This window comes from Rhinolophus sinicus, linkage group LG02, assembly GCF_036562045.2.
Source record: "Rhinolophus sinicus isolate RSC01 linkage group LG02, ASM3656204v1, whole genome shotgun sequence".
In the NCBI taxonomy this organism is placed as follows: domain Eukaryota; kingdom Metazoa; phylum Chordata; class Mammalia; order Chiroptera; family Rhinolophidae; genus Rhinolophus; species Rhinolophus sinicus.
The window spans coordinates 152829786-152855853 of NC_133752.1; the positions used below are offsets into that span (position 1 = coordinate 152829786).

Below are 26068 nucleotides of genomic sequence, written 5' to 3' on the forward strand. Positions count from 1 at the left end.
AGCTAGATGGAATAGCTTATAAAACATTGGGTTGTCTCTCCTTGGAGAGTGGATAATAAGTATATTTATAGGTATAAGAGGAATCATTGCAATTTATTAGGTTTTTATTGTTTGCTTCAAGTATATGTGTGAGAAGAAGGGTTGTATAATGGTATTAAGCAACCAAAAATGAGAGCTGCATTAAATGTTTGTTGCCTGATATCCAGCATTCAAGAACCCTACTATTTAGGGAACGCCCCAAAGTAAAGAGCAGCCAAGTTGGGCCTCACTAAAGATGCTAAGAGGGTGGAAAAGTCTTCTCTCCACTTCATGGTAGCTACAACATGGACGTACAAAAAGGTCTGGTCCAAATGGAACTTTGAATGAAACTATAAATAACAGGTTATTTATAGTAGTAACTGCAGGAATTGAGAGAATTGGTTTTCCAGACTTCCTGCAAATTCCTTTTCTTCAGAAATTAGCCAGGACTGAGTTATGTTGTTTGCAAATAATTACAGTTTATAACCCAGTAATCTATTTCTAGAAATTTATCCTATATTGCATATTGGCAAAGAATAGGATAAGGATGTGTAACATTACAGTAGTTTGTAACAACAAAAGACAGGGAAAAAAACCTACATGTTGAAACAATGGGAAACTATTGTTTTAGATGCTTAAATTGGATTTCTATGTAACTGTAAAAAATAAGTTAGACATGTTTATGCTGATATGTAATAAAAAAGAATGTAGAATAATAGTGTATATGGTATATTTCTGTCTGTGTAATAAAATGGATATACTTGCATATGAACAAAGTATTTCTGGAAAAAAAATAGCGATTACCTTCATAGTGGTGACTTTCTCATCCTTTATGTTATTTGAAATTTCATTTCTTTTTAAACAGTGTTCTTGATTACATCTTTAATAAAAAGACTAATTAGAAATTGCAAATCTATTAAAAGGTACAAGATTTAAAGTGGAATGAAGAGATGAATTAACAGAATAGGATAGAAAAAGCCATTATCCAATATAAAAAGGTAGCATTTCAAGTAAGTGTGGGAAACAAATAGTATATTCAATAATTAATTCTGGGATACCGAATTCATTATTGGAAAACAAAAAATTAAATTTTTACCACATGTTATACAGACCAAATTAATTTCCAGGTGAGTTAAGAGATTTAAATAGAAGTTTAAAAAGACAGAAAAAAAAAACACCCAAAAGAAAATACATGTTAATATATTTTTAATATTAGAATGGGTAAATGGGTAAGGCCCTTCTTAGCATAAGTGGACGCACCAAAAAGGAAGAATAATATAGTTACCTCATAAAATTTTAAAAACTTGTGTAAGGCACAAAGTAACATAATGCTAAATAATAAACAACCTGGAAAAATATTTCATATATATGTATGTATATAAATATGTATATTTTGATATTTAACTATTTCAAATCATTGTGAAAAAGACCAGTATCACAATTTTTAAAAGTGAGCAAATAATATAATTTTTTAAAAAACAAAGGAATACACTGGTACAACCTTTCTGAAGGGGAACTTGACAGTATTCATTAAGTATTAAAAATGAGTATCATTTGATTTTGGAATCTTTCCTTTAGCAAACTATCCTAAGTAGATAAATATGTTATTCTAAGACATATTCAAAGATTTACCAAAGAAAAGCATCAAGCTCTCCATCACTATTTATGTGGATGAAAAATACTTACTGTAAGTACATATGTAAGAACATGATACTATAGTAAAAATTCTTTTAAAAATGCAATGGAGAGTATGATTCTACTTATTTAAATAAAATATACATTTCATAATTAAGTATATGCAAAGAAAATATGTAGTATTAAAGCTATACAACAAAATGTTGACAAGAATTAGTGTAAATAGTATGTGATTTAAAAAATTTTTGATTTTTAGTTACTAAATTTTCTACAGTAAACATGGTTTATCTTATCAAGAAAAATAATAGAGTATAGGTAGAGAAGTTATTCCTTTTGAGTCTAGAGTGAGAAGAAAATGAGTTAAGATATAGATCATTTTGAAGTGGTAGGAAAAATAGTATGTAGAGAAACGCCAGTTTCTACTTTCTTAGTATATTAGAAAGATATCTAAAAAGAGCACAGAATGCATCAGTGGGAATTGGGGAATATAAAGCAAAGTGACAATCTTTAAAACAGCTTTTATTAGAAAAGGAGAATGTGGTCATTTCTTGAGGTGGTACCCAGGTAGTAGCAGTGTTATCTGGACAAAGACAGTTAGTTTAAATTAAAAGGAAGAATATTGGGGGAGACGGGGAGTGAATGGGAGCAACAAAACGGGGAATAAGAAGGAAGAGGAGAGCAAAGGGATGAGTAAAAGGGTAGAGAGAGATGAAATTAATGGGGAGGCATGAAAGAGCAGGGGGAGTAAAGGCATAGGAAGGAAGAAAAGACTGAGCAAGAAGAGAGCAGTGCTCTGAGGAAAGGTTTAGGATATAAGACAGTTTACTATAAACGAAATGGGTTCTCTAGATGACTGCAGTTTCAGAATGTTGTGGTTAGCCAGAGAGCAGTGACTGTAGGAAAAGAGTAGTCTTGAGGTGGTTGTAAAGTGAGTAGAAATAAATTATCCTTTATAGGGTGAAGGTTCTAGATGGAACTTTGACATCGGCACATGAAAGGTCCACAAGATGTAATATCCCTATACTAAAATGTACCTTTCATATATGTGTGGATTTATTTCTAACTGATTATAAAAGATAACATTTACTTATATTTCTTTTTTTAAAACCTAGTAAAATATAAAAAATTCCAAGAAAAAAGAACAGGGATGAAAAATTACAAGAAAGTAAGTTTCAAACTGAAATGGAAAAAAGAATGGCATTTGTGGTGCAAAGTCCTCTGGAAAGACGAGAGAAGAGGGGGTAAATATTATTATGCTAAATTATTTAAGACAAAAATATTAGCTAAGTAGGCAAATATTATGGAATTCCTTTTCAGAATCAGGTCTACCACATACTAATTAATTTCATTACTGAATAGCAACACTTTGTTTTCTGATCTCAGACAGTAAAACTGAAGATTCTGGCCAAATGAGGAAGAAAAATCTATTACTTTCAGGAGAGCTGCTCTTGTTTAACCAATTAAAGTACACAGGACAAATGCCCTCTATCATTAGAATCACACCACTAGAACAAAGAGCACACTTGGAGCTCTCCCTGGTGCTGCAATTGAATTGGCCCTGGCTGTTTGAGACCTAACTTAAAGACTAGTTTTTCTAATCACCGTATCCAAGTTTACTACTTCTATGCTGACCTTTCTGCCTGATTTCTCATTAGCCTTATTTCAGCAAGCTACACACTTACTTGAGCCTCTATAAGTGCATTCTTTCAAACTTTATTAGGAAATGCATAAAATACAGAGATAGAGCAAAGGGTTCTATTCTAGGTCATTTGTGTAAGATGTTTTCTTTATATTTCCCAATAATTTAAAAAAGTAATTAATTACCAAAAAATAAAAGCATAGCAGTACTAATGAATCCAAATAAAAGTGTGTGCGCGTGCGCACACATGCAAACACACACACACACAAACACATAGAGAAGCACTAGATTAATCATACGCTACATAGTCAGCTAAATATCTCTAGGATTTAATCTTCCTAGAAAAAAAATTCACTTTGATCTTTATTTTTTGCTCTACCTATTCTTACAAAACCTGTAAAACCTTAGTTGTTTCCCCCCTCTGATCTATAATTAATTGACAGCAATTATTCCACTGCCTAAATATTATACATTTTATTACATTTACTTCTTAAAAAAGAAACGACTTATATTAGGAATCCTTCTAGAGTCTAATCACCTACCATGAACTAAGAAGGATAACCAGAATTTCCTAAATCACAGCGTATAAATCACTAAGAGTAACAGTTCTGAACTTAGGAAATAGCTACTATCTATTTTATTGGGGAAAAATAGATGGTATTTCTTTGTTGCACTTATGCAGAATGTGCAACAAAAGTAAAACCCACAAAGAATCAAGATACTGCAATGTGAAAGTTCATCTGAATGACTTGGGCATTCCAACCGACATCGTGATTTTAATAAAGTTTACAATGGAAACCTTATTAAATTAAAAAATAAAATTATTAAGTTTACAATGAAAACAAATAGGTTTGGGAAGGATGGTCTGATTTAAGTGTAATAGAAATAAAGAATTCTCTTCAAATGTATCATTTTAGTTCAAATGGCCTGTTAGGTAATTTAATTTTCCTTTGAACTGGTTGGTCCTCTAAGAAACAGACGATTCCTCCCATAAAGAACTTAATCTGAGGCCCTAATCCAGGCAGTCAATTGTGTGGGAATCTATTTGTCTAAAAACACTTACAATTAATACTCCTTATACTATCTAGTGATCTGAAAGCTATACATCTGAAAAGTTCTGGACATTTTTGTCACTAAACCATGTTCCTTATTTTTAATTATTTGTTCCTATTAACGCAGAGGAAAGAAAATATAGCTTAGGATAGCTGAACTCTTTCTCATCTGAAAGCAAGGTTTGTAACAAGTAAAAGGAAACTGCACCTAGTACTGGAGAATCCTGTCCACTTCTCCCATTCCAATGCCATCTCCCTTGTGGCCTAAGGTATCTTTGCAGCACACTGAGCAGCTCTACAGAACAGTCTGAACACTACTGCTTTAAGAATAAAAAACATTTTAAGCTGCTTATTGACATATTATTCAATGAATTAGAACAAATTAGAATCAAAGGTGAATAGGCTTTTAGTACTAAAAAGCAATAAACATGTCCAGATTCTTACGTTTCTAAATCTAAGAATTAAAATTCTGTTAAGCGGTAAAAAGCTATTACAAAAAAATTGATGATCTAATACGGTGATTCTCAGTTGAGGGTGGTACCATGGCAGGGATAGTCTGGCCAAGTATGGAGCCATTGTTGTATGTCACAATGACTAGGGGAACACTACTGGCTCGTAATTAGGAGGCAGGAACCAGGGATGCTAAACATGCTACAATGCACCACGATTTGTACAATCCCAAATGCCAGTAGCAGTTCCACTGAAAAATGCTGATCTAATTCAACTCTTAAAGTAAACATTAAGAATTCTCAATAAATTTCCAATAAATTGGGAAACTCCCAATGAATATTTGACTCATACCAAACAAAGGAAATGGGGACTCGAGAGTCCAGAAGCCCTGTCTCTAATGGAAATAAAAATCCTAGAGTAATCCAATCATACCATCTAGAAAATGACTATACATTCTTTTTTGCAGAGTTTAACAAGAGGATGCTTCATCTTGTTAAAGAAACACCAGATCTGAAATGGGTATTTTTATTTTCAGAAATGGCAGAACAGGTCATTTAGACCAATGCTTCTACTGAGAACCAGAAAAGCTGAAAAATATATTCACTTTTTAAGTTGCCCAAAGGCATTAAATGAGGATGTAGTGGAGACTTCGACTAAGAGAGACGATAGAAATCCAGAAAGGCAAATTTAGCATTTGGGGTCACGTTTGCTCAGAGAGAACTGTGTAAAAGGTGGTTGAGACTGAGAAGTATGTTTGACAGCCTGGAGAGTCTAGGGAGAAACAAACAAAAACAACTGTTTTTTACCATGACCCTGAAAATTTTCAGTGTAGTAGTAGGGTGAACAAGTAAAAGAGCCCCACAGAGGCTGTAGACTAATTTGGAGTCATCTAGGGAGCTCAGAAAATTTTAATCCCTGAAATTGGATTAAAGTGATCCTAGATTGCTAATGTCTTCCTCCCTCCCCGACCCCCCAATTCCTGTCACAAGCAAGCTTCAAAATAAACTGCAGAGTAAGACAATATAATTCGAGGTCTCAAATTATGTCTGTAAAACGTTTTAAAGTACAACCCAGTACACAATCAAGAGACAACCAGAAAAATCATGAAGCAGCAGATACAAGAATCAATAAAAACAAAAGAGTAAAAATACACTCAAAGGAGATCCAGATATTGGGATTATCAAACATGGACAGTACTAAAAAAATCCATATTTGATTACCACATATAAAATTACTGAAAACCACAGATAAAAAAAATTAGTAAAGACAGTCAGAAGAAAAATAAGAAACATTTTCTTCAAAGTAGCAAACAAGAAAGACATTCAAGTACTCACTAGAAACAATGGAAAGCAGAGTTAATGAAATTCAATTTTCACTGTGCTCTAAGAAAATAACTACAAATTTAAAATTTGACTTCCAGAGAATATATCATACAAAAATAAAAACACGATCTGATAATCAGAAACTAAATATTCTAGGTTTAATAACTATTTTATTTATAAATTTCCACAAAGTCCTGCTAGTCATATTACTCTGGATAGCAGAGATGAATTATATTAATATAACAGTATTATCTTATGTTTACTTGTATGAAAATTAGGGGAAAGAAGAGAAGAATTTTGAAATTAAATCGCAAATTCAATCCAAATCAAAATTCAAACTGAAAGATCATGACAAGGTGAATCAATCTGACACAAAAAATACAAATACAATAATCAAACAAAGTTACGGAAAAAGACAGAAAAAAAGCAGAAGAAATTATCTTGATTCCATCTCTTTTGCAATGTCTTTCTTATTAATTGCTTCAAAACAAATACGGGAGTTAGTACAGAATAAGGGATAATGTTAACTCAGCTAAATTGAATTTGTCCAGTCAATAATTTATATTATTTCCACCGAAGTTTATATCCTACTGATACTTTGGGGTAACAATGGGGGAGGATAATAATATTCTGAACACACAGTAGGTATTTAATAAATGCTTGCTGAGTATACAAATCACGGTTTAAGTTTATTTTCTAGATTTAAAAAAATTTCCATTTCTCTACTTTTCACATATGGTTTATTATCCAAACTTTGATCCCTTTTGGATACATTCGAAACTCCTCTTGTTACATTTTAGTTCTCCCCAAATTAGGCCATGTATCAGGCTTAGGGGATCTAAATTTAACCTACTCACAAACAAAAGATAAATGTACTGAGAAATTCTGGTATTTTTATTCTACATTGAATATAAACACTACATAGAAATCAATAAATACTTCTATAAACAGAATATTGGCAGGTAGGAGTAGTGTAATTCATTGCCTAACAATAATACATACAATTAGAAAGAAAGTATTGAATTTCTTTTGCTCTACACTTTGAGGCTGATCAGGTAATGATAATCCAGTTCTGTTTTAATTAAAGATAGTGATTACATAATATTATGATAGTTCACATTTTCTAGTATATGTTGAGCTTTAATTGCCTCCTACTCTTGATATGCTTATCCTTAAGCTTTTAAAAATCAAGATACAAAATGATTAAGTTACATGGAATATTAGAAACATAACGACAATGATCTTCTACAACCCAGTTACAGGCATAATTCTTTTTTTCTTCCTTACGATGATCCAGCAAAGTGGCTAGCAAAAATGACCAGCAATAAAATAAAATATATAAATACAGCATACAAAAATATCAATATTTTCATTTTCAAACAAAAACCTCATAAAGATTCTTGAGAAAAGTTATCAGCAAAATATAAACTGTCTTTCAATATTGTCTAAAGAACTTGTTCATAAACCACCAAAATGCTAAACTATAAAATAATTTTATAAATATATTTAAGTTGCTTCATTCCAGACAAACTTTATATTAAACAGTAAATCTACCTATATTACTAGATATAGATACGTGTACACACATGAGTACACATGCACACACCTGCACACACATGAACCAGGGAAGCATTTCACAAAATGACAAGAATAAGAAATGATCTGGGGATAATAGGCCATGGCAAACAATTAACATTGGCTCCTGGCTATAAAATTTGTTCTCTTTCAATCTTTATATTAACAACAAAATCCCAGTTTCATGCTAGTATTTCTTTGGTACCTAACTCTAACCTCTCAAATACTCACTGCTGCCTTTTCACTCTACTGATTTATAAAGTTCTCTTTCTTCTGGTAGGTATTACCATATATTTACTGTGACAATGTATTATTTACATTTAAATACAGTTATATAAGTATTATTGGATCTAACATAAATAAAAACATTAAGGAAATAAGAGTAGAGGTGAAATAAAGCAGATATTAAATCTACCACAGTAACAAAACCCTTAAATTTTCACTGGGCACATGCCATCAGAAAAAAGAACACATTTCACAGGCTTTTCACATCTGTGGCCAAATGCCTAAATTCTGGACAATTTAAGATGTAAACAAAGTTACCTATGGCAACTTCCAGGAACCTTCCTTAAAAGACAGCTGGTATTTACCCTCTCAGCCTTCCTTTTCTTCATTCCTTTCTCCTTCCTGCTGGATAGAATACAGATGATGGCTGAAACCAAAGAAGCCATCTAGGTTTGTAAGGTGACCTTGGCAATGGAAGCTATGCATGGCAGAGTAATGAGATAAAAGGAACCTGGATCCTTGAATACTCTGTTTAACAGAGCTACTACACTAGCCCTTTTTCACCTACTTCCAGACTTTCAGGTGATGGCAAAATAAACTTCTATATTGTTTAGGCCACAGTTGTTTGGGAATCCAAATCTAACCCTAACTGCAAAATAGGAAATATGAAAAATATTGTCAAAACTGTATGTAAATTATTTAACTGGAAAAACAATGAAGTAAGGCACTGAAGTATTCAGGATACATCACTTGTCAGTCCCTAGAATTTATCAAGTGATCCACAAGTCAGTTTGAGACAGAAAAGCAGTTTTGTACATATATATCAAAATATAAAGTGTAAAATTATTTCCACAGAAATCCTCTTACGGTCTATGTTCTTAAAGGTTGAAACACGTTACAAAGACTTTCAGTGCACCTTGACTATATTTGTAGTTTAAAAATTTGGTTAAATTTGTACCTTTTTATTATTCCTATTGTGTTTCATCATATCCCCAATTTACAAATTTAAATGGTTGTCTGAAAAATAATTCACTGAAGTGTAAAAATATTTCTGAAAACAGTATCAAATGCTAACACACAGATTAAGATAATTAATGTCAATAGGGACTGACTCCAGTGATAGAGAATATGAATACTGTTGAGACAAATCTGTGTGATACTTTCACATACACAAAGAAAGAAAAGCTCAAAACAGAAGTTACAATCACTTTTATGCATTAGATGATATTTAACTGACTATCCACATCACCCAGAGCCAACCGTGTGGTCATTAAGACTTTAACAAATGGTGATGTAAGGCTGCTGAAGCCTTAAGTCACTTTCAAACAAAATAACGACCACTTTAATAAACCAACTGAATTTCAAAAACACAACCTCCCATTCCCCAAATCCTTTCCAGATGAAAACTGGCAAATTTTGCCCAAAAAATTGAGGAGAAACCCAGATTGAAAGGCACCCTTTTAAGTTATACTTCTCACCAGAGAAATAAGCACACTCAATTGCCAAGATGCTTATAAACTAAGCACAAATCTCTTGACAAATATTATGATTGGAGAAAAATCAGAAGAAACCATTGGCACAAATCTATCACATTATAATGCATAATGTCATACAGTATCAGTTACAACCATCATTAAGAATCACCTAAAGTCTAGCTGAACTAAAGATAGAAGAAGTCACATGGAGACTGGTAGGAGGACTGAGATGAGGAAAGGGCTGGTCTTGAACCCACATGTGGAAGTTAAAAGTCAGGAGAAATATCTCAGCTGTAGAAGCCTCCCCTGAGGAGTGAGATATCCCAGCCCCACATCAGGCTCCCCAGCCCAGAGTTCCAGTGCAGAGGAAAGAAGTCCCCACAACTGCTGGATGTGAAAACCAACAGAGATTGTGGCTGAAATGGAGGGCTGCTGGAGTACCAGATGTTCCTCTTAAATGGCCTGCACATAGACTTACTCGCTGACAGACTCACTCGATCTGAGCTCCAGTGCTGGGGCAGCAGCAACCAAGGCTCAATTAAAATTGGAGGGCCCACACAACCCACAAAAGTGACACAACTGCAGCAACTGGCTCAGGTAACCATAGAAAGTGTGCCACTGGGCGCCACAGGATACCTACGACCTAAGGTCACACTACTAAGACCTGGAGACATAGCAGCTCTACTTAATACATAAAAACAAACACAGGGAAGCAGCCAAAATGGGGAGAGAAGGAAACATATCCCAAATGAAAGAGTAGGACAAAGCTCCAGAAAAAAAACTAAACAAAATGGATACAAGCAATCAATCTGATGCAAAGTTCAAAACACTGGTTTTAAGGATGTTCAGTGATCTCAGGGAGAATTTCAACAAAGAGGTAGGAAACATAAATACAGAGATAGTAACATAAAAACCAGTCAGAAAAAAACACACCACAATAACTGAAATGAATAATACATTACAGGGAATCAACAGATTGGACAAAGCAGAGGATCAAACCAGAGATTTAGAAGATAAGGTTAACAGAAAACATCCAATCAGAACATCAAAAAGAAAAAACAACATAACAAAAATGAGGAGAGTTTAAGGGGCCTCTGGGACAACATCAAGCATACCAATATTTGCGTCATAGGGGCACCAGAAGGAGAAGAGAGAGAGCAAGGAATTGAAAACCTATTTGAAGAAATAATGATGGAAAAACTTCCCTAACCTGGCGAAGGAAATAGACACACAAGCCCAAGAAGCACAGAGAGCCCCAAACAAAATGAACCCAAAAAGGCCCACACCAAGATACATCATAATTAAAATGCCAAAGCTTAAAGACAGAGAATCTCAAAAGCAGCAAGAGAAAGCACTTTTTTACCTACAAGGAAGGTCCCATACACTGTCAGCTGATTTCTCAACAGAAACTTTGCAGGCCAGAAAGTACTGGCATGAAATATTCAAAACGATGAAAAGTAAGGACCTACAACTAAGATTACTCTACCCAGCAAAGCTATCATTTAGAATCGAAGGACAGATAAAGAGCTTCCCAGACAAGCAAAAAACTAAAGGAGTTCATCACCACCAAACCAGTATTACAAGAAATATTAAAGGGACTTCTTTAAGAAAAAGGAAAAGAAGATATAAAATGTAAGTAATAAAATGGCAGCAACTTCATATCTATCAACTATTACTTTAAATGTAAATGGATTAAATAATCCAATGAAAATCATTAAGTGGCTGAATGGACAAGAAAACAAGACATATGCTGCCTACAAGAGACTCACTTCATATCAAAACACAAACAGACTGAAAGTAAAGGGGTGGAAAAAGATATTTCATGGAAAAAAAAGGTGGAGTAGCAATATTTACCAGACAAAACCAACTTTAAAACAAAGGCTGTACTAAGAAACAAAGAAGGACGCAATAATCCCACTTCTGGGTATCTATCCCAACAAACCCAAAACACCACTTTGAAGGGACATGTGCATCCCTATGTTCATTGCAGCATTACTTACAATAGTCAAGATATGGAGGCAACCTGGGTGCCCATTAATGGATAAATGGATAAAGAAGCAGTGGCATATATATATATACAATGGAATATTACTCAGCCATAAAAAAGAATGATATCTTGCCATCTGCAACAACATGGATGGCCCTAGAGAGTAGTAGTGTGGTGAGTAAAATAAGTCAGACTGAGAAAGACAAATGCCACGATTTTACTTATATGTAGAATATAAAGAACAAAATAAACAGTTTCACTTATATGTAGAATCTAAACAACAAAATAAACAAACAAAACAGAAATAAACTCATGGACACAGAGAATATTTTCATGACTGCCAGATGGAAAGGGGGGTTGGAGGGATGGGTGAAAAGGGGGAAGGGCTTAAGTACAAATTGGTAGTTACAAAGTAGTCATGGGGATGCAAATCATACCATAAGGAATATAGCCAATAATATTGTAATAACTATGTATGGTGTCAGATGAGTACTAGATTTATCAGGGTGATCACCTTGTAAGTTATATAAATGTCTAATCACTATACTGTACACCTTGAACTAATATAACATTGCATATCAACTATAATTAAAAAATAAAAAAAACATTTAAAAAAGAATTTGCTTTTCTACATTTAAATGTAATCTAGCCATCAAGGGAAATACATAAGATTTTGAAACAGTGAAAAATTATTTAAATCTCATGACATCCATATGTGTAAAAACCATTTCTGTGGTTTTACACATTGTTCAAGTATCACATCTTGTGTAACATGTGTAGTATTTTGAAATATCTAAGAAGTACTTCAAGGTTGAAATACCATGTTTTTTAATGTTGAAGTAAGTTATAATTTCTTAAGAAGTCCGAATATTAAGCTGGGGACTCTGAAACATAGAAGTAGTTCTAGGCTAGTAGTAACCCGACACAAATCTTTTTCCAAAAAAAAAAAAATTTGCCTTGTGTTGGATACCCATGTTTTCTGAATAGTAATGATGATGATGATGATGGTATCATAAGCAAAGATCACCAAACACACATGGAAACAAACCACCGTGAGTACTCTACAACCTAAGCAATAACCAATTCATCAGGCATAAAATATAAACATGCAGAAAATATTTAAAGAAAATGTGGAGTCAAAAAATTAAGCAAGCAATAAGAAATATATAATGGTATCTAATACATGCCATATATGCCAGTAAAGTCCCCAAAGGATGAAATAAATAGAACAAAAAGAAATTTGAAAAGATTATGACTATAAATTTTCCAGAGCTGATGGAAGACCCAATGATACAAGAAAACATATCCAGCAAAATAAAAAGAAATGCACACCAGGTAGTTGTAATAAAACAGAAAAATCGTAAAAGCAGCCAAAGAAAAAAATGCAGATCACTGACAAAGAAATGACAGACTGAAGCTGACTCATCACCAATAACTTAAGGCAGAAGATGTAGAATAATATCATCAAAGTTCTATTAGAAAAAAACCTGTCATAGAAAATCATGTCCTCAGCAAAATTACTTTTCAAGAACGTGAATTTAGAAAAAGGATTTTTCAGACAAACAGAAACAGTTTATCACCAAAAGACCTTCACTAAAGGAAATGTTAAGGATGTATTTCAAGAAGGAAAATAATACCAGGAGGAAGGTCTTAGAGGGCCAATAAATGGTGAACAAATAAATTGGTAAACCTGCAAGTAAATATAAAAATATTCAAGTGTTCAAATAAAAATAAATGGGGACCCCTGGGTAATGGTTATACCTGACAATAATTCATTGAGTGGTACACTTATACTTTGTATACTTTTGTTTATAAAATATTTATTGACAAATGTTTCCTTAAATAATTAAATATTTTCCCCCAAGCCCCATATCATTCAAATATAATAGGGAAGATAATAATGTCTCTTCTAAAAAACAGTAGAACTGTCCAAGAATAACAGCACTAAGAGCCATTAAAAAGTAAAGTATAATCAAAGATCTGCAAGGAGATTAGAAAAATGAAAGTGTGCTAAGGTCGTTTTATTGTTCAAGAGCAGATGAAGTTATAACTTAAGACTGTTAATACATATGGCAATATTTCCAGAGACAACTCTAAAAATAACAGAAATGGAGTATACATTTTCTAAGCTAGGTGTTTTTATAAATAAAATAAAAAACAAATAAACCAAAAATACATTAAAATGTTTTTTTAAAGTCATATTCTAAAGCAGGAAAAATAAACAATTTAAAGTAAGGTAGCAAAAACAAGTCCAAATATACCAGTAATCACAACCAATAAAAATGATTATTAATGAACTGAGAGTTTACAGCCAGATAGGATTGGATTAGAAAAAACAGAAAGATATGATGTTATTTATAAGATACTCAATTCTTAATTATGGAGAAAGGTTCAAAAGTTGTAACAGTTATATTCTAAACACATAAACAGAGTTGCTATATCAGTAAGAGACAAAATAGGTTTAAAACACACAATATTATTTGGTTTAAAGAGGGTCACTATATAATGATGAAAGATTCAATTTACCAAGACAATGATAGTTCTAAACTTGTAAGCATAATAAAATAACCTCAAGATATGTAAAGCAAAAGTCGTTAGCATTTACAAATTTACAGAGAAATTTACAAATCCATCACTAGCAAGAGATTTCAACACATCTCTTATTTATTTAGTTCAGGCAGGCAAAAAAAAATTAATAAATATGTAGAAGAGTAAAATGATTATCAAGTTTAATCTAATAGACATTTAAATTACAGAATACACATCTTTCTGAAGCACATGGGGAATACTTATAAAAACTGACCACATACTAGGGCATAAAGAGAGTCTAAACAAATATCAAAACTAGGATCACACAGACCACATTTTTGACAACAATGAAAATATATAAGAAGTCAATAACAAAAGATAAAGAATTATTGGCTCAGTGAAGGGCTATAAACTACAAGAATCAGCCTGAGATCCCATGTCCTAATTTAAATATAATCTAAAATGCACCAGTCTTCCACCAGGCAAACAAAAAATTAATCCTGTACCAGCATTCCCAGGGGGGCATCTGAATGAGGATGGTGTTCTACTTGGCTTATAAAACAAGCATATGTTGTCAAGTAATATTTTACAGATGAGGAAACTGAAACTTCACGTAGTGAGTTTCAGAGCCAGGATTTGAATCTATGTAGGTTGTTTATTTATTGAACTCATAAACATATCCACTATTTTAAACTTTGTAGTAGGCATTTAATAAATGTTTGTCAAATAAGTGAATAACAAGTTATCAGACTTGCTTGAGTATCAAATCAGCAGAACTGATTAAGGAAAATGAACAGAATAATTACATTTTTGATGTGTGCTTCTCTGATCAAGTTTGTAGGATGGAAAAGTCCTTTTGATATACATACATAATCTTTTCCTAAGAAGAAACTACTTTATGATAGGTGACTATCCATCTCAACTCTCACAAAAGATTGTATTTAAGTATACATTTATTTTCCATAAAACAAAGTTCCTAAATAACGCAGATTGTTACATGCTTTAAATAATATTCTTTTTTACAAGATTCCTTCTCTCACTGCTAAAAAAAAGAAAGAAAGAGATGCTGGAAAACCTTCAAGTTGTAGAACACAAAAGAAAAGGAATTTCCTTGAAACTTCATTATGTGAAATTATAAACATCCATACTCTAAGATAGAAAAAGAACAAAGAGAAGTTTTCAATAAGAAATATTAATAAGAGTTTCCTCTACATGCCTTTTCTTGAAACTCATTAGAGAGGTTCTAAAGTTAGACGACAGTTCCTGATAACATAGTAAAAGACCTCTTTAAAAGAAAGGAGAAACTAGGTAAAAGCATGAATTATGGTATATATCCAATAGCAAGTATTCTTATAGAAGTTTCTATAAGATACTATGCATGGCAGGAGTGAATACAACCGTCTACTTCCCAGTTATTACTGGAAAGAGAATTCTAGGTATGAAGACATCCATTAGAAATTTATGTATCTGTAGTCAATGCACAATTCTCATGAGTGCTATTAATAATACTACATTATTTCAGACACTAAATACAGATTTTATACAGTAACTCAAAAGTTATTCTTTTTTAGTACATAAACAAGTATCAAAGAATTCCTAAGGAAACTATTGTTAATTTTTATTTTTCTTTCTTTCTTTTTCTTTTTTAAGGAGGGCGCAACTCACAGTGGCCCATGCAGGGATCGAACCGTTAACCCTGGTGTTATTAGCACCATGCTCTAACCAACTGAGATAACTGGCCACCCTTATTGTTAATTTTCTAATTAATATAAAATTTCTCTGAAGCTGATGAAACTTTTCTTCCAAAGGAACCACGGTAATGCACTGTTCATATTCCTATGCATTAATACTCAAGCAAGCAAATGCTAGCTTTAAGTTTAGTCTTTTCCCTAAGCCAAACAAATTTAACCTCAAATGGCTGATCATAAAATAGCTTTATCAACTTACAAAACTAAATAAACTCAAGCATGAAAACATAGTGTGAATGGACTTAGCGCTCAATTTTATAGCTCTTAATCAAGAGAAAAATTTTGTTCCAATACCTAAGGACTACAACCCTTTTTCTAGTAGTTCATTGCCTAATCAAACTCTAGTTCATTTCCCTCATATTTATAAGTATATACGGTATAAAAAAGTAATCATTTACAATACTTGGAGGACTACTGCTGAGAGAAGAAATAAAAGATTTTCATATAGCTTATCTTCTAAAAGATTTCATAAATTTGTCTATAAAATACAGACATACTGGGGCCATAAAAATATGCTTAAATACAGTGTAAGTATGGGTTAAGAAATCAAACTTAGATTTGAATCCCAATGCTGCCATTTATTAGATATATGAACTTGAGGTACATAACTTCTCATCCTCAGTTTCCTTATATGTAAAACGAATATACTATCTACCTAACAGTGTTGTTGTAAAGGAGACTTATTGAGCTTAGCACATAGTGTTTTGCATATAAGTAGTAGCTGCTAATATTATGTTAATATTCTCAATGGTATCTAACAAAGTAATGTTACAGAATCAAAGCTACATGCTATCTCTAAAGTTGTAAAGATGAATGCTGAGTGTACATGATAAATGCTTGATTAGATTAGAAAAGCAAGGTGTATAAAATAAATACGAATAGGCAGGGTAGAGAAACAAGAATAGAAAATTCGGGAATAAGTTAAACCTTGTTTCAGATTCTAGCTTTGTCTCTTAAAAGTTATATGACTGGGATGCATAAGTAAAGTGGGGATAATAATCTATACTTTCATATGATTATTTTGAAGCTTGCTTAATTAGGATAGTATATCCTAAAAGCCTAGCTTTAATATTATGCTTACCCATTTAAAACTTACCTAGTTTAAAGAGAAAATAAACTTTAGGCAGCTTGAAAAAATTTTAAAGATTGGCAAAAGCATTAATCAATATCATAATTGTATTAGGTAAATACATCTGGATCAGAAATAGGTCCAGATAGATTTGGCTTATAAATAAATAATGGACTGTTTTCTGTAATTATAGGTTTATAAACAAACTTTGTACATCTTTTTAAAAATTACCAGTTTAAATTGCCCAACAAGGAACAGCACTAGAAGTACTCTGAGGACTCCAGTGCTGTAGATAAATTAGACAATATATGGGGAAAAAAAATCATGTGCTAAACTCTTAAGCACTATACAAATTAAAGCCATTACTATCTTCTTTTGGAACGACTGTGGCCCACACCACATCTTTCCACTCTTTTCCCTTTCAGAAAAACTCTTTTCCCTTACTACAACTACTCTCTTTCTCCAGACTTGCACATGTCCTGTGGAATAAAAGATCTGAGAAGTACTATCCTTGCTAATACCATGTATACTTACAGTGATCTGATCTTCCATTTTTTATAGGGCAATACTAATTTCCAATAATAAATCATATCAGATTTATCAGATATGTATTCTGGTTTGGTTTAAAGAGTATAGTCACTATACTTAGATGGATTAATCTATATCCTGACCCTTCTGTGCAGCTCTCTCAAGGATTCTTTACTTCGGGATAGATTTTTTACTTTAACCAAAAGGATCAAATAAACTTGTTTATTACCCTTATTTTTTATTGGTGATAAGCTAGAAAAGCTGTATTTTGTAGAAAAAAGTACAAATTACATTTACAAATATGAATTGTATAAAAGTACAGTTATAAAGGATTGTAACTGTACATCCTTTATAGTGATTCAGCTTGTATGCCTCCACAGTGCTATACGATGTTAGTCATTCAATAAATATTTTTTGAAAGTTTTTATTTTCATGGTCCTTTCTATATTATACACAGTTTATTAACATCCATTTATCTCATTGCAACTTCATATATGATGAGATTTTTATTTTAATAATAAAAATAAGCCCTAACCACTAGTAAATAATCTAAGATTTTCCTTACTACCACAAGGCCCTTGCACTTAGGCTTTCTGAATCATCGATCATTTATCTTTGCTATGACATAAATTGCAGGTTATGATGATTTTTCCTTATGCAGGGGAAAAGGCAAAGATACCTGTGTCTTTGACAAAGAAACTCAATTCTAACTGAATCCTCTCACTTAGTATAATTCATGATGATGACGATGACACTATTTACCAATTATGAAACACTTACTATGAGGTAGGTATTATTAAAACTATTTAAGTCAGAAAATTGAGGACTAAAGAAGTTCAATAATTTGCCCAAGGTCAAAACTAGTTAACTGATAGAATCAGGACTTAAACTTGTTCAACTTCAGAGCATTCTAGTGCTTTTATCTCTATAGTTTACTACCTTCATCTTCTCATGTTCCATTACCTCCATTCTAGCAGAAGAAATAAAGACAACCAGAAGGCAAGCTTAACAGCCTGAAAGACTTATAGGAAATTCTCTGGTTAGAACAAGTTTTCCTTTCTTATGTCCATTACAAATTTCAGCTGTCTACTTAATATTTATTATAATAGGAGGACCTAGGTTCTAGCTTCTGAAATAGTTATATGGTATTAAGCAAGTCACAACCTTTTTAATCCAGTTTCCCCATATGAAAAAGGGATGAAATCACTAACACCGAATGTGGAGATTAACATTTGTGTGTAAGTCAGCTGTCTAAAGAAAGTTAAGAGTTTAAATAACTTTTCTTTCCTACGCAGTTTGCTTCTACATGAATTAAAAATATTATAATCACAAACAAAATCACTGAAAATATATACAAAAATAATATAAATGTATAGAATGGATAAAATTTTCTTACAAAATGGCAAATAAGGTTAATAGTAATACCCTTATCAATTCAGTATTTAAATAGTATGTAATGTAGCATATGCCAACCTTGCTAATCTCATAATTTCAATTTACAACTAGTCATTTTTTTAAACACTCTCTCCCTTTTTAAAAACTTACTGGCATCCTTTCTTCATCCTCGAATTTTTCCTTTAATTCTCCACAACTTCTATGTTAATACTTTTTAAACCTCCCTTGCACTGGTCATTTAACAGTTGCTGCGGAACAGCAGTGCTTCCCAAACTGGTCCACAAAATATTTACTCCTGAAGATGTTAATAGATAATTCCACCAAAAAGGATTCCATGGTCAATTGACTTTGAGGAATACTGGGTTAAACAGGTTTTTGTTTGTTTGTTTGTTTTTAGCTAAGAACACTTAATATGTTAAGGTGTATAATGAATCTCTAAGTAAAATACAATATGCAGCTTTTCTCAGATTCACAGATCCTTCCAAAAATCACCACTCCAGACCAATTCACATGATATGGGGAAGTTTGTAAAATGCTGCCCTGGAAAATTCAGGACTAAAGGAGATGAATCATATTAAATCAGCAGAGATCACTTCCACTTTTAAAAGCCTAAAAAACAGAATTATGGTGAGGCCCCTCAAACCAATCCAAAATATAAAAACACTTCTACGAACAATTAGCTTATAAACAGCTGTGAAGTTACCTTATCTTGTCTGAAATTATATCCCTTTACCTTGTAATAGTTGGCACTTAAATGGAAGGCTATCAAATAATGACTTGATAATCTGATACTTTTCCAAAATATAACAAACATTTTATACTTTAAAGGATTACTTTTACTGAGCAAAATATTCAATTGATAAAATTTGAGACCTGAGAGTTATCCTTAGCTGAAAAAACAAAATTCCAGAGAAAACTGAAGTTAAAGCAAACTTCAATTATATGAACTTTATTATTTAATGTGTGTTTATAATGAAATCAAAGAAATTTAAAATAAGAATTCTGACCTAGGAGTGGCATAATTTGTGATTTTGGTACTCAGGTGTAAAAGCTCCAGGAAATGTCATGCACACATTGAGGGGTTGGATAATACCCCTACATTTTGTATCCCTTTATTTCAGTGTTATGCCTAGAAGAGTGCCTTTTCTAAATATCTTCAGATAAGTAGGCATTTATAAGTAAGTGACTCTCTTATATACTTACAAATACATATACCTAAAAGGTACCTTTCCTATATACCAACAAGGAAATATTCCCATAGAAACAGTATAAGGTACAATCAGAAAGACATTTTAAAAAAAGTTTTGATGTTGAAAATATACAGGGTGACAGTGTAAAATACTGAAAATAACTTGGTAAATTTAAAATTAAGGACTAAATATAAAAATGGAACAAAAATATGTTTAATTTTGAAATTCTATTCATCAAATTTTTGTTATATCCTACACTGACAATTTACTCTGAAACTAGCATATTGCATGCACCTAACTTAATTTCAAGATTAATCCAGTAAGTAATTATTAGTTATCGATTGTGTGTACACACACATACAACTTCCCATTTCAAAAGTAAAGTTTATAAAATATATAATCCAATCTATAGTGGCACTATCCTGGCTGATTAATTTCTTTTATTAGGTGTTTTTTCTACTACAATGTGAAGGTAGATCTTAATGGTTGATCAAGTTCAGTGGTGTATTAAGAAGTTCTTTGTAGCAATATTCAACATTTCTCTATAGAGATAGTTCTCTACTAGGGCTGACTTTGTCCTTTAGGCTACATTTGGCAATGCAGAGACATTTTTGGTTATCATACAGAGATGAGGTACTAATGTCCTCCTCTAGTTGGTAAAGACCACAGATGCTTTTACACATTCTACAGTGTACAGGACAGCGTCCACAACAAATAATTATCTAGCCCCAAAATGTCAGTAGTGCCCAGATTGAGAAACCATGCTCTATATAGCAAAGTAGTGTGTCCATTCTTAAAAGGAACCATTATACCATTATACCAGAAATACTCTAAATAAAAAGACCTATTACATTACTCTTCTTATTCAAGGCTGCTATATTAAAGAATGTAATAAAATTATGAACATTTATAGCACAATACTTGAAATAATTTGAGCCAATGAAGGTGCCTGTAAGTTAGGAATCTTCAAGAGAGAAGAAAGGAAATTAAAGTTAGCCACCAATTCTTATGTCCATACCTTGCTCCTGATTTTATATGAAACTTATTCTCTAGTAAAATTCTTCAGGAAAAGCTCATGGGAACAACATTCCCTGAGTTTTTTTATACATCAAGATTTTTCATAGCTTTCACACTTTCAAAGTCATTATGTTAGATATAAATCCACATATTACCCCTTGGCTCACATTTTCTTTCCTTTAATATCTTAAGTAAGTTACTCTACTTTCTTCTGGCATAAGGCATTGCTGTTAAAAAGTCTGATGACAATCTTCATTTCCTTTTCTTTCCTTTATAAGTCATTTAGTCTTTTTGCCTGGTGCCCAAACAATTTATTTTCTTTAGAGTACACTGATATCTCTAGCATTGTATCAATTATCACTGTTCTGTTTCAAAATTCTCAGGATACAGTGTGTCCTTTCAATAGGCAATTTCAAATCTTCTTTTTAAATTTCAGGAATTTTTTTTTTGAATTATAGTTTTTATTAACTTCAGTTTCCTTGCTTTGGTTTTCTTCTACAGGGACTTTGTTGTCCATACTTTGGATTGTTTTTGTTTGTAACATTTTTTTAAAAAATTAGTTTCAGGTGTACAAAACAATGTAATAGACATTTATCATTTATATCCCTCACACAGTGTGTTTGTAATATTTTTTGCTTCCTCTTGAATATTTTATCTCTTTCTTCATTTATTTTTTGATTAATTTTTTCTTTTTTCACCTTGTATCTCTACACATTACCCATCATATTCACTTACTGTTAAATTTCTACTAGGGTTCATTTCTGAAATTTTATACTTTTTTTCTATGTTTTCTTAAGTTCTATTACCTAATTTCTGAGTTTTTCTAATTCCAATTTATGTTTTTCTTTCATATATTATTTCAGTTTCTTCACAATTTATTTCAGTTTCTTAAATTGATTATAGTACTCATTTATTTTGTGGGTACAACTTCCTTATGTCTTTACACGATGCTTTGTAAAGACAATCATTGTAATGTAATGTAAAGACAACGATTGTCTTTACAAAGCCATCTTGCTCCTTATTCTCTTTTTCCTTTATAATAAACTTTGGGATTTTTCTTCTACGATTTTCTGTTATTCATTTTTAAATAAAATTTTCCTGAATTTTTAGGAACTTTGGTTCAGCAGAGCTTTTCTAACATCTCAACGCTCATTCTGATGTTACTGTGTGGTCTTCAAAAAGCAGCTTGCTTTCTGAGTTCTCCTGGCTGGATCCCCCTCCTTCACTTTTATATCAATCCTCTTTTATCTCTATTGTCCTTGTATTGCTCATTTTGGGCATTATTCCAGCAATTTCCTCTCAGTGTGGGTTTGTCCTAGAAGAGAGTTATGGCTGCAATTTGGGGAGTTCATAATGTCTAGGTGATCCAACCCCTTCAACCTTACCATATATCATTTGTACCCAGTCTAGTTCCACTTACTTTTCTCAGATTGGTCCACTGTGTTTTCTAGTACTTGTAGAGTATTTCGGTTTGTAGAGTATTTCAGAGTTTCCTATTTTCTATTCAGTCAGAGGATCCACTGTTTCTCTATGTTTACTTTCTCACAGATTGCTCAGGTCTTGTAGCTGTGATTTGCAATCAGTCTCATGTATTTAAGGCTTATATGAATATTTTTTCATTTAACTTTTCACATATGCTGTCCATGGATGTTTTGCTTTGCTTTCTGGGGTAGACAGCTTCTAAGGAGGCTTCCAATGAGTCTTAACTCCTGAAAGCTATTCGTGTTCCTGTGTGATTTCCTAGAATGTGGGCTGAACCTACTGATATGCTTCTAAGAACAAAATACAACAAAAGGGACACGGTTATCACTTCAGAGATTAGTTACATAAAGATGCTGGCTTCCATTTTGTTTACTTTCTCTTGCTCTCCCACTTACTCACTCCAATGAAAGCCAGTTGCCTACTATAAGCTGCCCTATAAGAGGGAGGCCTCCAGCCAACAGACAGTAAAGAACTGAGGCGCTCCGTTCAATAGCCCATGAAGAACTGAATTCTGCCAACAACCACTTAAGTAAGTTTGGATGTAGATCTTTCCCCAGGTAAACCTTGAGATGACTATAGACCAGGGCAACGTCTTAACTGATATCTTGGTTGCCAGATTGACTGAGACTTTTAGCCAGAGTACATAGCTAAACCGTCCAGATTCAGAACCCACAGAAACTTTTAAGATAATAAACATTTGTTGTTTTACGTACTACGTTTTGGGATAATTTGTTATGCAGCAATGGATAACTAATACTTCCTCTTGTGGCTCTGTTTCTATTGGGGTGGGATATTTAGAGAGATGCAAAACTATTTCATAAGTAATTTTTAAAACAAATATTAGCCTTAAAAACAAATATTACATTTCTCTTTTTGAAACCAATTTTATAATACGGCTATTAACTAAGCAAAAAAAGCAAATATTTTCTAATAACGTATTTCAAAATGTACATGTACTCTGTTATTTAGTTCTCAACAAAGCATCTCCTTCTTCCTTTTCAGAGAAATAATTATTGCATCATTAATTCCAACATGCATTAATGTAAAAATCAGATGCTTTATTTTCCAGCAGCCTGAGTTTGCCAAATAAAGAAAAGCAAATACTAATAATAACACTTTCCAAATAAATAAAAATTAAACAGAAAACAAAACAGTGCAAAGGTATTCCTCCCTCAAAAAGCAGAAGTCATTCTTTAGCTAACTTACTTGTAAGGCCATTTATTCATATGAAGTCATTTATTTTAAGTTTTAAAAACTCTTATTTGTGGCTACTCTATTTTATAAAAAATAGTATCCCCCCTCAGTCCTACTAATAATATAAGTTCCGTTAGGGATTTTTTTTCAGTTTGTTTCATGGCTTTCTCCTCAATGTCTAGAAAGTGTGTGTCACACTGTGAGTGCTCAGTAAATACCTGCTGAATAAATAAATCTATCAAAAACAGCCAAATAAAAACTGGCATTTATTTGGCATTAACCAACTGCCAGACACTTTGTAAGTAGTTTACATGTATTACATTTTTAATCCTTAGGAAAAGCTTTTTTGAGTCTTCATTTAACTGATAAGGAAACTGAGGCCTAGAAACTAGATAATTTATCCATATAAACATAGTGAGCAAGAGGCATAATCTTAATAAGACACTAAAAAGTGTACTTTCGAAGCAGTTCTCTTAAACTCTTTTCCCATAACTGCTATTCCTACAAATTGATAAAAAAGAAATAGCAAGCACTTATTTTTCTATAGTAGCAAACTATCTTCTTAATATGTATTTTGTCTTGCTTTAGCTGCACTGTTTCAATCATAATAACAAGATGTATTACTTTGCAGTAAAGTACTTCAAACAAACTCATTGACCCTTAGAGCATTACAATGAGTGAATATTTCCAAATTTCCTATTGTTGACGTTTTTTCCTATTAAATTACATTCTAATTTAAATTGCTCAAGTTCACAGGTATGGTTTTTCTCAAGTCCAATTAATCCATTTTAAACTATAATGTAAAATAATAGTAATTTTAATATTTGACAATATTTGAAAGAATAAGATACAATTTTTCATGAAGGAAGCTAACAATGATTTTTAAATGCAATAATGATACCTAGTGCTGACAAGGTTATTCTGTAATAGGGATCTTATATACTGCTGGTGGAAGTTAAACTGGATCAGTGTTTTTGGATGGCAATTTGGCCATACATATTAAGAATCTTCATAACATTTATATTTTCTGACTCAGTAATTCCCCATCTAGGAATCTAGAAGAAAATGATCAGACACAGATATTTACAGATTTATACAGATAGAGATTTATGAATAGCAAGGTTCACTGCATAATTTATAATATTAAAGACAGTAACAATTTTTTGACAACATAGAAAAATCAAATAAAATTGACATAAAAATATGTAGTTATTAAAATTATTTTAAAGACTAAAGAGGTAGAGAAATTTTTGCAATTATAACACATTAGATTAAAAAAATGAAGATATAAGTGATCTCAATTTTAAAATTTTATTTCTTAAAAGACTAGAAGGAAATATACTAAAACATTAACTTTGATTATATTTGAGTGGTAAAATCATATGATTTACATTTTCTTCCAAATATTTTTTTCAGAATTTTCCATGTATTCTACAATTAACAAATGTTAGCTTCAAGATGAAAAAGAGTTCATTATTTTCCAAAGCACTGAATTGGATGATTAAATAAAAGTCATTGAATTTTAATTTGGCAATACAACAAATTGTTTTATAAATAAACAGTAATTTATTTTAAAATTTTAATGAATTTAAATTTAAAAGTATTAAGTAGAAATCCTGAAAAGACTGATTTTCTTACTGATTTAAATAAATACATTGCACAGTAACGTACATTTACTGTATATAACTTCAGAGCAAATACAGATCAATCCAGACCCTGTAGTCTTTTTATTACTACTTCTCTCTCCCTCCCCATTCCCTCCTCCTCCCGATCTTTCTCTCTCTCTCTGCCTTCTGTCTATATAATACTAGTATCAAAAATAGCACTAAGTAAGTATTAACCACATCCAACTTAAGGACATTCTTTTTTACACTGAATGCAAATATCCCTGACCTCTATCCAGAGTTATGGAAGTTAAGATGTCCCCAAGTTAGAAGTAAAACAAAAACAGAAAATTAACAACATACGAGGTTACCCCACTCTGCCATCAATGTCCTGAATCTATAATAAGGTGGTCTCTAAAAAAAGAGAAAAGCCAGGCATTATCTGGGGTTGTAATCATTCTTATTACCAAAATTAATGAATTGTCCGGTTTGTTAAAATCTTACTTGTTGAGTGCAACATAAGCTTTAGAGATAATAGTCCCTGGACCTAGGACCTTACAATCTGAGATATCACTAAGAACGGCTAATATATAAACTAAACTAACCTTAACATATAGCTAACTGACATTAACATATGAACTAATACACCAACGAAAATAAATATAACACACATATATATAACACCTGTACTGAAAGAGAATTAGGGATCAGACTCAAGTTTTAGTTTAGTAGTATAACTTGCTTATGAAAAAAATATAACTTAGAGAGAAAAATCAAGGTCACTAGTTGAAATACCTCAATATTCATGCACTGCTTGTGCAATAAGAAGCAAGGACCAAAGATTTGGAAGCTATAACTAGCACAGCTTTATAAATTTAATGTTGTTATAGCTCCTATATATTATAGGTAACAGACTATCATTGCAATGGTAATT

General features: G+C 32.2%; 1 protein-coding gene across 1 annotated transcript in view; it reads right to left on the reverse strand.

Annotated features, from left to right (window-relative positions):
- The window catches only part of ARID2 (AT-rich interaction domain 2), a 149034-nt gene that overhangs the window by 83412 nt on the left and 39554 nt on the right, over positions 1-26068 (reverse strand). The window lies entirely within an intron of this gene.